Raw genomic sequence first — 14226 nt, forward strand, 5'->3', positions numbered from 1 at the left:
ATTTGACCCTGAGATTGAAATAACTATTTCACGTATAAGGCAAGCTCAGCATCGGCTAGTCCTCTCTGAGGATGAATCTGAAACGTTATTTAAGGAAGAAACAAGCTTCCTTTCTACTGATTCAGTTGATTTACGTGCAGGTGACATGGCAGCACCTAGGAGCATCACTATCCAGGAGGCTGGAGCCCCTGATTTTACATTATAGCCATACCAGGCACACCACCTAGCGGTGGCTGTGGACTTTGAAATAAAGACTGCACTACTCAACTTGATGCCCAAGTTTCATGGCTTACCTGCTCAAGAGCCTATCAAGCACCTTAGGGATTTTCAGACAGCTTGTTCTACTGTTAAGCATGATGGTACTGACGAAACTTCTATTCTGTTAAAAGCCTTCCCATTCTTTCTTGAGGGAAAGGCAAGAGAGTGGTACTACACTCAACTCGGAGCAACTGTTTCTAACTGAGATACGCTTAGAAGAGAATTTTTGGAGAAATGTTTTCCAGTAGAGGTTACCGATAAACTAAGGAATGACATTTCCATGATCATTCAGGATGAATCTGAGACTCTCTATGAATATTGGGAGCGCTTCAATAATCTTCTGGAAGCATGTCCCCACCATATGACTAACAAGATAATGTTGCTCGGCTACTTTACACAGGGCATGAAATCTCAAGATAAGACCACATTGGAAGGTGCTAGCAATGGGTCTATGAAAAAGTACAAGACTACGGATGAGGCATGACAATTGATCAGCGACTTAGCTGAGTCTACTAGGAATCATAGGCAGAAACAAAGTTGGTCAAGAGCTGTTACAGAGGTATCCTCTAGCAAAGAGACTGCTGCTCTAACTCAGAGCTTATGTGAAATGACCAACTTAGTGAAGCAGATGCAACTGAGTCAACAACAAGCTCCGTAAGTTTAGCCTTCTCCACCACAGCAAAGCCAACAGTTGGTTCCACAAAGAGTATGCGCGATCTGTGCCGATTACAGTCATTATACTGATGAGTGTCTGCAACTCCAACAAGAAGACCACACTGTGGCAGCCACTCATAACCTCTATGACCGCCCCAATCAAGGGTACAATCAAGGTGGCAGCTACAACCATGGATGGTAGGATAACCCCAACTAAGGTTGGAGAGACAATTCTAACCAAGGATGAAGGGACAATCATAACAAAGGAGGCAGAGATAACAATGAAAACCAGAGGTGGAATAACAATAACAACTTCAGGCAGCAGAATCAGAATCAGGCCTACAGGGCACTTCATCTAAGACAGTCTCAAGCATCTCAGCAGACCCCTCAGATCACTTATCCCTCTTCATCTCCTAATGATGAGTTACTACAATCTATTGATCGGAGACAGTAAGCCATGGAAAACAACCTTAGTTCTACTCTAAATGGTCTGAAATCTACCATGCAAGCCCTTGTCTCACAGATTGGATCACTGAATAACTCTAACAACCAGTCTTCAAGCTCTGGTGGACTCCCCTCTCAACCATTACCCAACCCTAAGGGTGGCATCAATGCTATTACCCTGAGATCTGGAACCACACTGCAAGAGAGGAATCCAGAGGAATCAAGCCCACCAGAACATGCCCCAGCTGCGGACACGGTTGATGTAGAGGATATTGAAGAAGAAGATAAAGCACAAGGTATGGCTGAAGCAGAAGCAGCCCAATCAAGGAAGGCAGAACCCCAGCAAGTTGAAGCTATAAAAGGCACCACTCCTATTCCATTTCCACACCTTGCTATGAAGCCCAGAAAGCAGATGGAACTTGATCCCAAAATAGTAGAGATCTTCAAAAAGGTTGAGGTAGTTGTTCCCCTTTTTGATGTTATTCAGCAAGTGCCTAAATACGAAAAGTTTCTAAAAGAATTGTGCATACATAAATATAAAATTAATGAATTAGAAACTATTCCTTTAGGTAGTTCTATATCTGCTTTAATGAAAAATATACCTGAAAAATGTAGTGACCTAGGACCATGCATGGTTAACTGTACCATTTGAGGTGTGATATTTTCTGATTGTATGTGTGATTTAGGAGCATGCGTGGGTATTATGTCCTTGTCTATATATAATGCTTTAAGGCTCCCTCCCTTAAAAAGGTCGGCAGCTCATTTTGTGTTAGTAGATAAAAGCATTATCACAGTGGTTGGAATTGCTGAATATGTATTAGTGAGCATTAAGGGGCTCACGTTTCCCATTGACTTTTATATCCTGGAGATGCCCCAAAATGACTCAAGAAGACCTTCGTCAATCCTGCTTGGAAGACTATTTTTGAAGACTTCGAAGTTCAAGCTGGATGCTTTTTCGGGAACCTATTCCTTTGAGGTAGATGGCAGAACAGTGAGCTTCAATCTGGATGAAGCTATGAAGCACCCCCAGAAGATCACTCCATATTCCAATGTGACATCATTGATGAAATCATATCAGCAACTCACCAGGAAGACATGGAAGAGGATCACATGGAGCAAAACCCAAGTGTGGGGACACCCTCCGAACATACTGAAGATTCATCACCATTTTCACCAGCCCCAGAGAATCCAGAACCAAACCATGAGCGGAAAATAGGATTAAAGCCCCTTCCTCCACACCTCAAGTATGCATACCTTGAGGACAAGTAGAAGTTTCCAGTATCATTGTAAGGGAGCTCACTTCCCAACAAGAAGAAAAACTGCTTAGTGTATTGAGGACGCATAAGAAAGCAATTGGATAGAGCTTGGCAGATATAGTAGGCATCAGCCCTCAAGTTTGTGAACATAGAATATTCTTAGAAGAAGGAGCAAAGCCTGTCCATCAACCTCAGAGAAGATTGAATCCCACCATCTTAGAAGTTGTCAAGAAGGAAGTAACCAGATTACTTGAAGCAGATATCATTTATCCCATTTCAGACAGCGAATGGGTCAGCCCAGTACAAGTGGTGCCCAAGAAGTCTGGAGTCACAACAATAAGAAATGAGCAAGGAGAACTTCTGACAACCAGAGTGCAGAATGCATGGAGAGTTTGCATTGACTACAGGTGTCTCAACCAAGCCACTCGCAAGGATCATTATCCCTTGCCATTCATTGATCAGATGCTTGATCGCCTGTCAGGTAAATCTCACTATTGCTTTCTAGATGGTTATACAGGTTATTTTCAAATCCATATAGCTCCTGAAGATCAAGGAAAGACTACTTTTACATGTCCTTTTGGGACATATGCTTATAAAAGAATGCCTTTTGACTTGTGTAATGCACTAGCTACTTTCCAAAGGTGTATAATGAGTCTTTTCTCTGATCTCATCGAGACTTGTATGGAAGCTTTTATGGATGACTTTAGCGTTTATGGTGATTCATTTAACCTTTGCTTGGATAGTTTATCTAAAGTATTGGACAAGTGTGTTAGTTCAAACCTTATTTTAAAATTTGAAAAGTGTCATTTTATGGTAAAATAAGGTATTGTTCTAGGACATGTTGTTTCTGATACTGGTATCTCTGTAGACCCAGCAAAAGTGGATGTTATTTCTAGTTTACCATACCCCTCCTCTGTGAGGGAAGTCCGTTCGTTCCTTGGCCATGTAGCTTTTTACAGGAGATTCATTAAGGACTTCAGTAAGGTAGCACTACCCTTATCCAGACTACTGTAGAAAGACATTGAGTTCGAGTTCAGTGAGGATTGCAAACAAGCGTTTAATAAGCTAAAGACTTAACTCAAGCTCTGATTGTGAGGGGACCAGACTGGAGTCAACCATTTGAAATCATGTGTGACGCCTCCAACCATGCAGTAGGAGTAGCACTGGCTCAACATGAAGGTAACGACCCTTTTGTAATTGCTTATGCATCTAAGACTTTAGATGCTGCTCAATCTAATTACACTACTACTGAAAAAGAGCTTCTAGCTATTATTTTTGCTCTGGATAAATTCTGAGCCTATTTACTTGTTACTAAGGTAGTAGTGTACTCAGACCATGCAGCTCTAAAATATTTATTAGCTAAAAAGGAGTCTAAACCAAGGCTAAAACGTTGGATGCTACTGCTACAAGAATTTGATCTGGAAATTAAAGATAGGAGTGGTAACCAAAATTTAGTGGCTGACCACTTGAGTCATCTTGAGCACATTAAAGATTACTCCATTCCTATCAATGATAATTTCCCATTTGATAGCTTACAGGCAGTATCTGATGTAGCCCCTTGGTATGCACCTGTAGCTAATTATCTAGTTAGCCATACTTATCCTCCCGATTTCACTAAGCATTAGAGAGACAAGCTGAAAAGCGAGTCCAAATACTATGTATGGGATGACCCATATCTATGGAGGTGTGGTGCTGACAAGGTAATTAGACGGTGTGTACCTCAATTAGAATTCCAGTCCATTTTAGAGGCCTGCCTCTCATCTGAGAGTGGAGGACATTTTGGCCCTTAACGAACTGTTAGAAAGGTTTTAGACTGTGGATTCTAGTGGCCTACTGTTTTTAAAGATGCTGCTGACCTTTGTAAATCTTGTCCTCCATGCCAAAGGTTTGGTAATATATCCCAGAGGGATGAAATGCCTCAACAAATTATGCTTTTCTGTGAAATTTTTTATGTTTGAGGCATTGACTTCATGGGTCCATTTCCAAATTCTAATGGCCACCTTTATATGCTGTTAGCTGTAGATTATGTTTCTAAATGGGTGGAAGCAATTCCTACCCGTACTGATGATGCTAACACCATTGTTTCCTTTGTTAGAAACCATATTATTTGTCGCTTTGGATCACCACGAGCAATCGTGAGCGACCAAGGCACTCACTTTTGTAATAGGAGACTAACCGGTTTACTAAAGAGGCATGGGATAATTCATAAAGTATCAACAACCTATCACCCCGAGACTAATGGGCAAGCAGAGGTGTCTAACAGAGAGATAAAGCGCATACTGCAAAAGGTAGTCAAGCCTCAAAGAAAGGACTGGAGCACCAGGCTCCAAGACGCGCTTTGGGCATATCGGACAGCATACAAGACACCAATTGGGATGAGTCCTTTCCGCTTGGTTTATAAAAAGGCCTGTCATCTCCCAATTGAGTTAGAACACAAGGACTTGTGGGCGGTGAAGGAATGCAACATGGACTATGAGAGAGCCGGAGCTGAACAGAAGTTGCAACTGCAAGAATTAGAGAACCTTCGCCTAGAAGCTTATGAAAACTCCAGGATGTATAAAGAGAAGGTGAAGGCTGTGCATGACAAGCGCATTAAGAGAAGAGAATTCCAACCTGAGGACTTAGTCCTACTTTATAACTCCAGAATGCGACTCATTCCAGGCAAGCTGAGATCCAGATGGGATGGTCCCTATCGAGTAGAGAGGGTGGAACCATACGGAGTCTTCCACTTGAGCCATCCTTCAAGCTTTGAACTTATCAAAGTCAACGGACATCGCTTGAAGTTATTCCATGGCGAAAAGATGGCGAAAAACCAGGAACTAGAGATCTTCCTCATGGAAGATCCGCCCACAGCAGAAGACTAAGCTAGTGGAGCATCCAACTTAAGAACGTTAAAGCAAAGTGCTGGTTGGGAGATAACCCACCATGGTATGATCGTTCCTTCCCCTCTCCTTATCTTCCCTCATCAATAACTCTTCTCAGTACTAATACCTATATTTTGCATCTCATCTGCATATTGCATATTGCATATATATATAAAAGGGGGTGTTAAGGCATACAACGCGCCAGCGTCATTGACGCCCTCGCGTCATAGTGCCTTCGCAGCATTAAAGAAAAGAAACAGAGAGTTGTGTAGGAATATGTCTGGAGGCATGCCCTTGGCACCATTTGACCCACGTGTTTGCGTGGATGATGCAATCGCGTCATTTGTAAAATGGCCTCCCCACGTGTCCGCGTCACCCACGCAAACGCGTGACCCTGCAATTCGACGTAAAAGGGTGTATGGCAGTAAGTTGCGCTGGAGCTCGGCTGCACCTGTGCTAGCCGCACAAGCCCTGCCGTGCGAACGCGTGCCCCACGCGTTCGCTCCGTTTTCTCCATTTGGCTATCCACGCGATCGCGTCAACCACGCTACCGCGTCACCCTGAAATTCAGCAAAACATGTTTCACACAGAGAGTTGTGCGAGCGTGAAGCTGCCCTTGCGCCCCTAGCACAAATCATATCACGCGTCCACGTGACCGACTCATCCGCGTCATTTCCTTCAAGGGCTCTCCACGCGACTGCGTGCACCATGCGTCCGCGTCGCTTGCGCCGCCCAACTCATTCAAATCTTCCAGATTGTCTTATCTTTTCTCACCCCAATCCTATTTTTCCCCTTCTTCCTTCTCCCTTCTTCCTCTCTTCTACTCCCTCTTTCCCACCACCATTATCGAGGTTTTTCTTCTCTTCTTCCCTCCCTACTTTTTCATTCTTATTCTTATTTTCATGTTTTCTTTTTTCTTTCTCTTCTACTTTCCCTATCCATATTTTCTTTTTTCTTTCTTCTTCCTCCTATTGGTGTTGGAGATTTATTTGAGTCATTATTATTTTTTTTATGTTGCTTGTGAATTGTTTAGGACTTGTTCAACAGTTATATATTATTTTTATAGGGTTCCTTGTATGTTCAAGTTAATATTTTCCATACCTTATTTAACATGCATGCTATGTGTTTGTGAAAATGTCCATATGGCATTTTGCACTATTTTTAGATTTCTTTCAATCTACTACTCTAAATGCTTGCTTTTCACAAAACCCTTTTTTTATTTTATTAATTTTTATATAATTGTTATTACAAGCATATTGTTAGTTTGAAAGACTTGGTAATCTAACTTGGACATTGAATGCTTGATCTATGCTACTCATGCCTTTGCCAGCATGCCAATAAACACCTGGCATTTAACTGTCATCACATGCACTTGCTATATTTCTGTTGTTGATTTGTCACATGTAGTCATGACCATGTGTTCACATCATTATCCCTTCCTGTGCATTGATTACCACCTTTCCCACTCTTTTCCTTGCTATAACCCTTGAAATATTCATGTCTTTACTTGTTTGCTTTCAGAATGGCCACCAAGAAAGGCAAGGAGAAAGCTACCCCCAAATCCACAGCAAGGAGAGGAACAAAAAGAGCATTAGTGGCAGAGCCATCTTCAACTGCAGTTAAGCCCTCAACAAAAAGAATTAAAAGGATTATAAAGGTCGATAAAAAGGAGAAAGCCTTCCCAGCAAAGGACACTGCACGATTTCCCAATCGCTATTGTGAGCAGATGCTCCCCTTTCTAGCAGCTCGGAATTACAACAATGAGCACCTTCTTATCCTTCCACCTCGTATTGCCAAATTTGTTGAGCCGCGAATTGCACAAAGACATTGGGGATTCCTACAGAGATAGCAACGACAGGTTAATCTTTCTTGGGTAGTTGCGTTCTACTCCAATTTCCACCTGCCGACCCTACATACTGTTTATGTTCGTCAGAAGCAAGTCCCCATTACAGAAGAGGCCATTCAGCGAGCCTTAGATCTTTCCCCTGCTCCAGAAGGATTGGACGCATTTCTAGAAGCCGCACTCAAGCGCCAGGCATACAAATTTGACTAGGACGTTGTTCTCAGCGTTATCGCATAACCTGGCAGCAGATGGATTTTTGGATACCATCGTTCCCGTTCTAAGGGAATATCGGCTTCCACACTCACCTTGGAGGCTCACGTATGGGCACAGATTCTGTCCCATTACGTCTTTCCGAGCACTCATGAGTCCTCCTTCACTGCAGACATGGCCGTTCTACTATGGAGCATCCTCACAGACCAACCTCTAAATCTACCAAGACACATCCAGAATGCTGTGGGACACGTGCAAATCGCGGGCAACCTACCTTTCCCCGCCTTGGTATCAGATCTTGTCTCAGCAGCCGGAGTCTCCTACAGAGCTGGGGACACCAAAGCCATTCTTCCCCGGGATGATCAATACATCCCTAATGGAAGATATCTTAGGCCTCCACTAGCCACTACTAGCCAGTCCGCAGAACATGCTGCAAATATTTCACCTTCTACTAGTCAGCTGCTGCATCAAATACTGAAGAGGTTGGACCGGCAAGACCAGAAAGCGAAGCTATGAGAGCGCCACAACCACCGTCGATTCAAATACCTCAAGGAGCTACTCACAGGCAACCACAGATCTGACGAGGACGCAGGCACTCTGGACTCCACTTCCTTTACCAGCACAGGGAGCTATGACGGTTCCGACTGTGGAGATACTGCCACCAGCCCACCCTTGTTCCTGACAGATGGCACCGAGGACGATGCAAAGCCTTAAGTATGGGGAAGTCGGTTAGTACCTGACTTCCGAAGGTAATTCTTTCCCCTACCACCAATTTCTTTTTCTTTAGAATAGGATAAATTGCATAGTAGTAGGTTAATTGCATGCATGTTCTACCTGATTGAAAAGATAATAAGTTTCTTTTAAGACCATATATTTTTTAAAAATTTTACTAATTTAAATCAAAACATTTATGTTAAATTTGTTGAAATTGGAACAGGATTTTTGAGCTAAAAGAACACACAACCCGTGAGACTTTGAGCCTAAATACATGGTTACACTATTTAACCATAAACATTTTTCTTTCTTGTGTTTACTTCTCTATGATTGTAATCTGAATTTTGTTTTATCCTATATGTCCAATGTTAATGTGTTATGTGCATGCATATGATTGAGGCCATTGTTTGTTTAGCTCACGTATCCCAAATAAGCCGACCCTTTTAATTACCTTTGTTAACCACTTTGAGCCGTATTTAATCCCATTTGTTCTATTTAATCCCATTTGTTCTATATTTTACCACATTACTAGCCTTAAGCAGAAAAACAATTGAAAATCCCAATTGAATCTTTGGTTAGCTTAAGATAGAAATTGTGTGTTAACTGAGTATGGGAAAATTGTGGGAATAAAGGGTAATAGGAGAATATGTCATGATAAAACAAAGGGAATTTGGGTACCTATTCATGTGAAACCATAAAAGAAATATTACAAATCTATGTGCATTGATAAGGTACAAAAAAAATTTTCTTTCTTTTAGTGAATAAGGGGACAAAATTACCCCAATGATAAGTCAGAGTTTAATAATCAATGCACATGTGATAAAATTAAAATAAAGGTTGATCCATGAGTATGGAATGTGAAAAGGAGATTTTGGGTAGCTAAGATGAATGTTGAAATTATATAGAGTATATGTATGTTAGGTGGGAGCCTAGGTTAATTAAAGATTCAATGTATAAGCTCACTTAGCCATATGTGTACCCTCACCTTACCTTAGTCCCATTACAACCGTGAAAAGACCTCATGATGTTTGCATTGGCACTTTAAAATTGTTGATTGACTAGGTGAAAAACAAAATTTTTGAAAGCATGATTAGAGAAGGATAGAGTGATTACCCCATATACTAGAGATGATTAGAGTCCACACGCACCAACAGTAAGGATTCAATGCTCGATCCTGTGTTCCCTGCTTTCACGAGCTATCTTCCTACAAATTTACCCGCTTTTACCATATGATTTGAATCAGTGAAATCTGCCTCATATTTTGTCTTAGAGAACTTATCTATTTTTAATCATATAGACAAAATCATATAGTTGTATTCATATGTATATAGGTTGCATTGCATTGCATGAGTCTCACATGTCCCTATTCATTCATATTTATCTCCTTCAACTTAGCATGAGGACATGCCAATGTTTAAGTGTGGGGATGTTGATAAACCGCTATTTTATGATTCGTATTGTGTTCAATTGTGTGGTTTTATCAAGTCTTCGGCCACTTATTCATATGATTTGCATGTATTTACAATTCCTTCCTAAAAATATTCTATGATTGAAAACTTGCTTCCTAAAGACCTTTTAGTTGTATATTTTTATTTTCCTTCATACCATTTGATGCCGTGATATGTGTGTTAAGTGTTTTAGGCTTCATAGGGCAGGAATGGCGTAAGGAATGAAGAGGAAACGTGCAAAAGTAGAAGGAACACAAGGAATTGAGGAGATGACCAGCGAGAAGTCACGCGGGCGCATGGCTCACACGACCGCACGAAATGGAAGAAATCACAGTGACGCGCTCGCGTGCATGACGTGACCGCGCGGATTGGAAGCTGCACGAACGACGTGAGTGCGTGGACGACGTGCACGCGTGGTACGAATAACGCTGAGTGACGCGAACGCGTGGACGACGCAGCCGCGTGACGTGTGCGATCTGCAGAATTACAGAAGTTGCTGGAATAGATTCTGGGCCATATTTCAATCCAATTTTCGGCCCAGAAACAGAGATTAGAGCCAAGGAACATGCAGAGACAAAGAAAAAAAATTCATTCCGGATAATTTCAAGTTTTTAGATCTGATTTTACTCCTCCCCTAGGTTTCTCTTTTTGACATTCATAAATTAGGATTTGAAGATTTTTGGCTTTGGTTTTTGAGAAGAGTCTACCTCCGGAACTGGTCATTATAGTTTGTTATTTACTTTTAATTTACTCTTCCATATTCTTAATTTGTCAAGAGTTGATATTGGATTATTTTCAGAATTTAGTAATACAAAACTATTTTTAATTTTAATTAATCTCTTTCATTATTGTTTATTATGTCTCTTCTTATTTCCCCCATTGATTTTGTGAAATCTACATTTACGATGATAGAGTAGTTCCCCAACTTGATTGGGAGTTGATTAAAAAGAGAACCTTGAGTTGGAATACTCAAGAGTTCAATTGTAATTGGTTCATTGTTGGTTGGCTTGTTAGTCACTAACTCCAATCCTTCCCAAGGGAGAGGATTAGGACTTGTGAATAGAAGTTGACTTTTAATTTGACTTTCTTTCATTCGTTGAGGGTTAACTAAATGAAAATAATGACTAATTATTAATTGATATTGACAAAATCCCAAAAAGGATAGAACTTTCAATTAATCCTCTCCCGGTCAAGATTTTATTTAAATCATATAAATTCTCTAATTTAATTTTTTGTTCATCAAACTCAAAACCCATTTGGAAAACCTCTGATTGATAAAATAGCACATCTTCCTGCAACTCGTTGGGAGATGACCTGGGACTCATACTCCCAGTATTTTATTTCTAAATTTTGTGACAAATCTTTTCTAAATTGATACGTGGATTTTCGCTGGTTAAGAACTGTACTCGCAACGCCATTTCTCTAATTAATTCTTAATCTACCAATTTTCGCTCACGTCAATTTTGACGCCGTTGCCGAGGAGTTGTAATAGTGTGCTAATTTATTGATTGGAATTTATTTAATTGCATTTTTCTTTTTATTTTGTTACTATGAGCTGCACGTTTCTTTCATTGAATGATGCGTTCACTTCCTGATCCAAGCTTGCCAGTATTTGACCCTGAGATTGAAATAACTATTTCACGTATAAGGCAAGCTCGGCGTCAGCTAGTCCTCTCCGAGGATGAATCTGAAACGTCATTTAAGGAATAAACAAGCTCCCTTTCTACTGATTCAGTTGATTTACGTACAGGTGACATGGTAGCACCTAGGAGAGTCACTATCCAGGAGGCTGGAGCCCCTGATTTTACACCACAGCCATACTAGGCACACCACCCAGCAGTGGCTGTGGACTTTGAAATAAAGACTGCATTACTCAACTTGATGCCCAAGTTTCATGGCTTACCTGCTCAAGAGCCTATCAAGCACCTTAGGAATTTTCAGACAGCTTGTTCTACTGTTAAGCGTGATGGTACTGACGAAACTTCTATTCTGTTAAAAGCCTTCCCATTCTTTCTCGAGGGAAAGGCAAGAGAGTGGTATTACACTCAACCCGGAGCAACTGTTTCTAACTGGGATACGCTTAGAAGAGAATTTTTGGAGAAATTTTTTCCAGTAGAGGTTACTGATAAACTAAGGAATGACATTTCCATGATCATTCAGGACGAATCTGAGACTCTCTACGAATATTGGGAGCGCTTCAATAATCTTCTGGAAGCATGTCCCCACCATATGACTAACAAGATAGTGTTGCTCGGCAACTTTACACAGGGCATGAAATCTCAAGATAAGACCACATTGGAAGGTGCTAGCAATGGGTCTATGAAAAAGTACAAGACTACGGATGAGGCATGGCAATTGATCAGCGACTTAGCTGAGTCTACTAGGAATCATAGGCAGAAACAAAGTTGGTCAAGAGCTGTTGCAGAGGTATTCTCTAGCAAAGAGACTGCTGCTCTAACTCAGAGCTTATGTGAAATGACCAACTTAGTGAAGCAGATGCAACTGAGTCAACAACAAGCTCAGCAAGTTCAGCCTTCTCCACCACAGCAAAGCCAACAGTTGGTTCCACAAAGAGTATGCGAGATCTGTGACGATTACAGTCATTATACTGATGAGTGTCTGCAACTCCAACAAGAAGACCACACTGTGGCAGCCACTCATTACTTCTATGACCGCCCCAATCATGGGTACAATCAAGGTGGCAGCTACAACCATGGATGGCAGGATAACCCCAACCAAGGTTGGAGAGACAATTCTAACCAAGGATGGAGGGACAATCATAACAGAGGAGGCAGAGATAACAATGGAAACCAGAGGTAGAATAACAATAACAACTTCAGGCAGGTGAATCAGAATTAGGCCTACAGGGCACCTCATCTAAGGCAGCCTCAAGCATCTCAGCAGACCCCTCAGATCACTTATCCCTCTTCATCTCCTAACGATGAGTTACTACAATCTATTGATCGGAGACAGTAGGCCATGGAAAACAACCTTACTTCTACTCTAAATGGTCTGAAATCTACCATGCAAGCCCTTGTCTCACAGATTGGATCACTGAATAACTCTAACAACCAGTCTTCAAGCTCTGGTGGACTCCCCTCTCAACCATTACCCAACCCTAAGGGTGGCATCAATGCTATTACCCTGAGATCTGGAACCACACTGCAAGAGAGGAATCCAGAGGAATCAAGCCCGCCAGAACATGCCCTAGCTGCGGACACGGTTGATGTAGAGGATGTTGAAGAAGAAGATAAAGCACAAGGTATGGCTGAAGCAGAAGCTGCCCAACCAAGGCAGAACCCCAGCAAGTTGAAGCTATAAAAGACGCCACTCCTATTCCATTTCCACACCTTGCTATGAAGCCCAGAAAGCAGATGGAACTTGATCCCAAAATAGTAGAGATCTTCAAAAAGGTTGAGGTAGCTGTTCCCCTTTTTGATGTTATTCAGCAAGTGCCTAAATACGCAAAGTTTCTAAAAGAATTGTGCATACATAAATATAAAATTAATGAATTAGAAACTATTCCTTTAGGTAGTTCTATATCTGCTGTAATGGGAAATATACCTGAAAAATGTAGTGACCTAGGCCCATGCATGGTTAACTGTACCATTTGAGGTGTGATATTTTCTGACTGTATGTGTGATTTAGGAGCATGCGTGAGTATTATGCTCTTGTCTATATATAATGCTTTAAGGCTCCGTCCCTTAAAAAGGTCGGCAGCTCATTTTGTGTTAGCAGATAAAAGCATTATCACAGTGGTTGGAATTGCTGAAGATGTATTAGTGAGCATTAAGGGGCTCACGTTTCCCATTGACTTTTGTATCCTGGAGATGCCCCAAAATGACTCAAGAAAACCTTCGTCAATCCTTCTTGGAAGACTATTTTTGAAGACTTCGAAGTTCAAGATGGATGCTTTTTCGGGAACCTATTCCTTTGAGGTAGATGGTAGAACAGTGAGCTTCAATCTGGATGAAGCTATGAAGCACCCCCAGAAGATCACTCCATATTCCAATGTGACATCATTGACGAAATCATATCAGCAACTCACCAGGAAGACATGGAAGAGGATCACATGGAGCAAAACCCAAGTGTGGGGACACCCTCTGAACATACTGAAGATTCATCACCATTTTCACCAGCCCCAAAGAATCCAGAACCAAACCATGAGCGGAAAATAGAATTAAAGACCCTTCCTCTACACCTCAAGTATGCATACCTTGAGGACAAGCAGAAGTTTCCAATTATCATTGTAAGGGAGCTCACTTCCCAACAAGAAGAACAACTGCTTTGTGTATTGAGGACGCATAAGAAAGCAATTGGATGGAGCTTGGCAGATATAGTAGGCATCAGCCCTCAAGTTTGTGAACATAGAATATTCTTAGAAGAAGGAGCAAAGCTTGTCTGTCAACCTCAGAGAAGATTGAATCCCACCATCTTAGAAGTTGTCAAGAAGGAAGTAACTAGACTACTTGAAGCAGATATCATTTACCCCATTTCAGATAGCGAATGGGTCAGCCCAGTACAAGTGGTGCCCA

The 14226-nt window shown here is 41.4% G+C and overlaps 1 non-coding gene across 1 annotated transcript; it reads right to left on the reverse strand.

Annotated features, from left to right (window-relative positions):
• Positions 1-517: 517 nt before the first annotated feature.
• Positions 518-625, reverse strand: LOC112804919 (small nucleolar RNA R71). The gene has a single exon (XR_003203535.1). It is a non-coding gene; the product is annotated as a small nucleolar RNA R71 (small nucleolar RNA).
• Between the last annotated feature and the right edge of the window lie 13601 nt (positions 626-14226).

Source organism: Arachis hypogaea, chromosome 5 (assembly GCF_003086295.3).
Source record: "Arachis hypogaea cultivar Tifrunner chromosome 5, arahy.Tifrunner.gnm2.J5K5, whole genome shotgun sequence".
Lineage (NCBI taxonomy): Eukaryota > Viridiplantae > Streptophyta > Magnoliopsida > Fabales > Fabaceae > Arachis > Arachis hypogaea.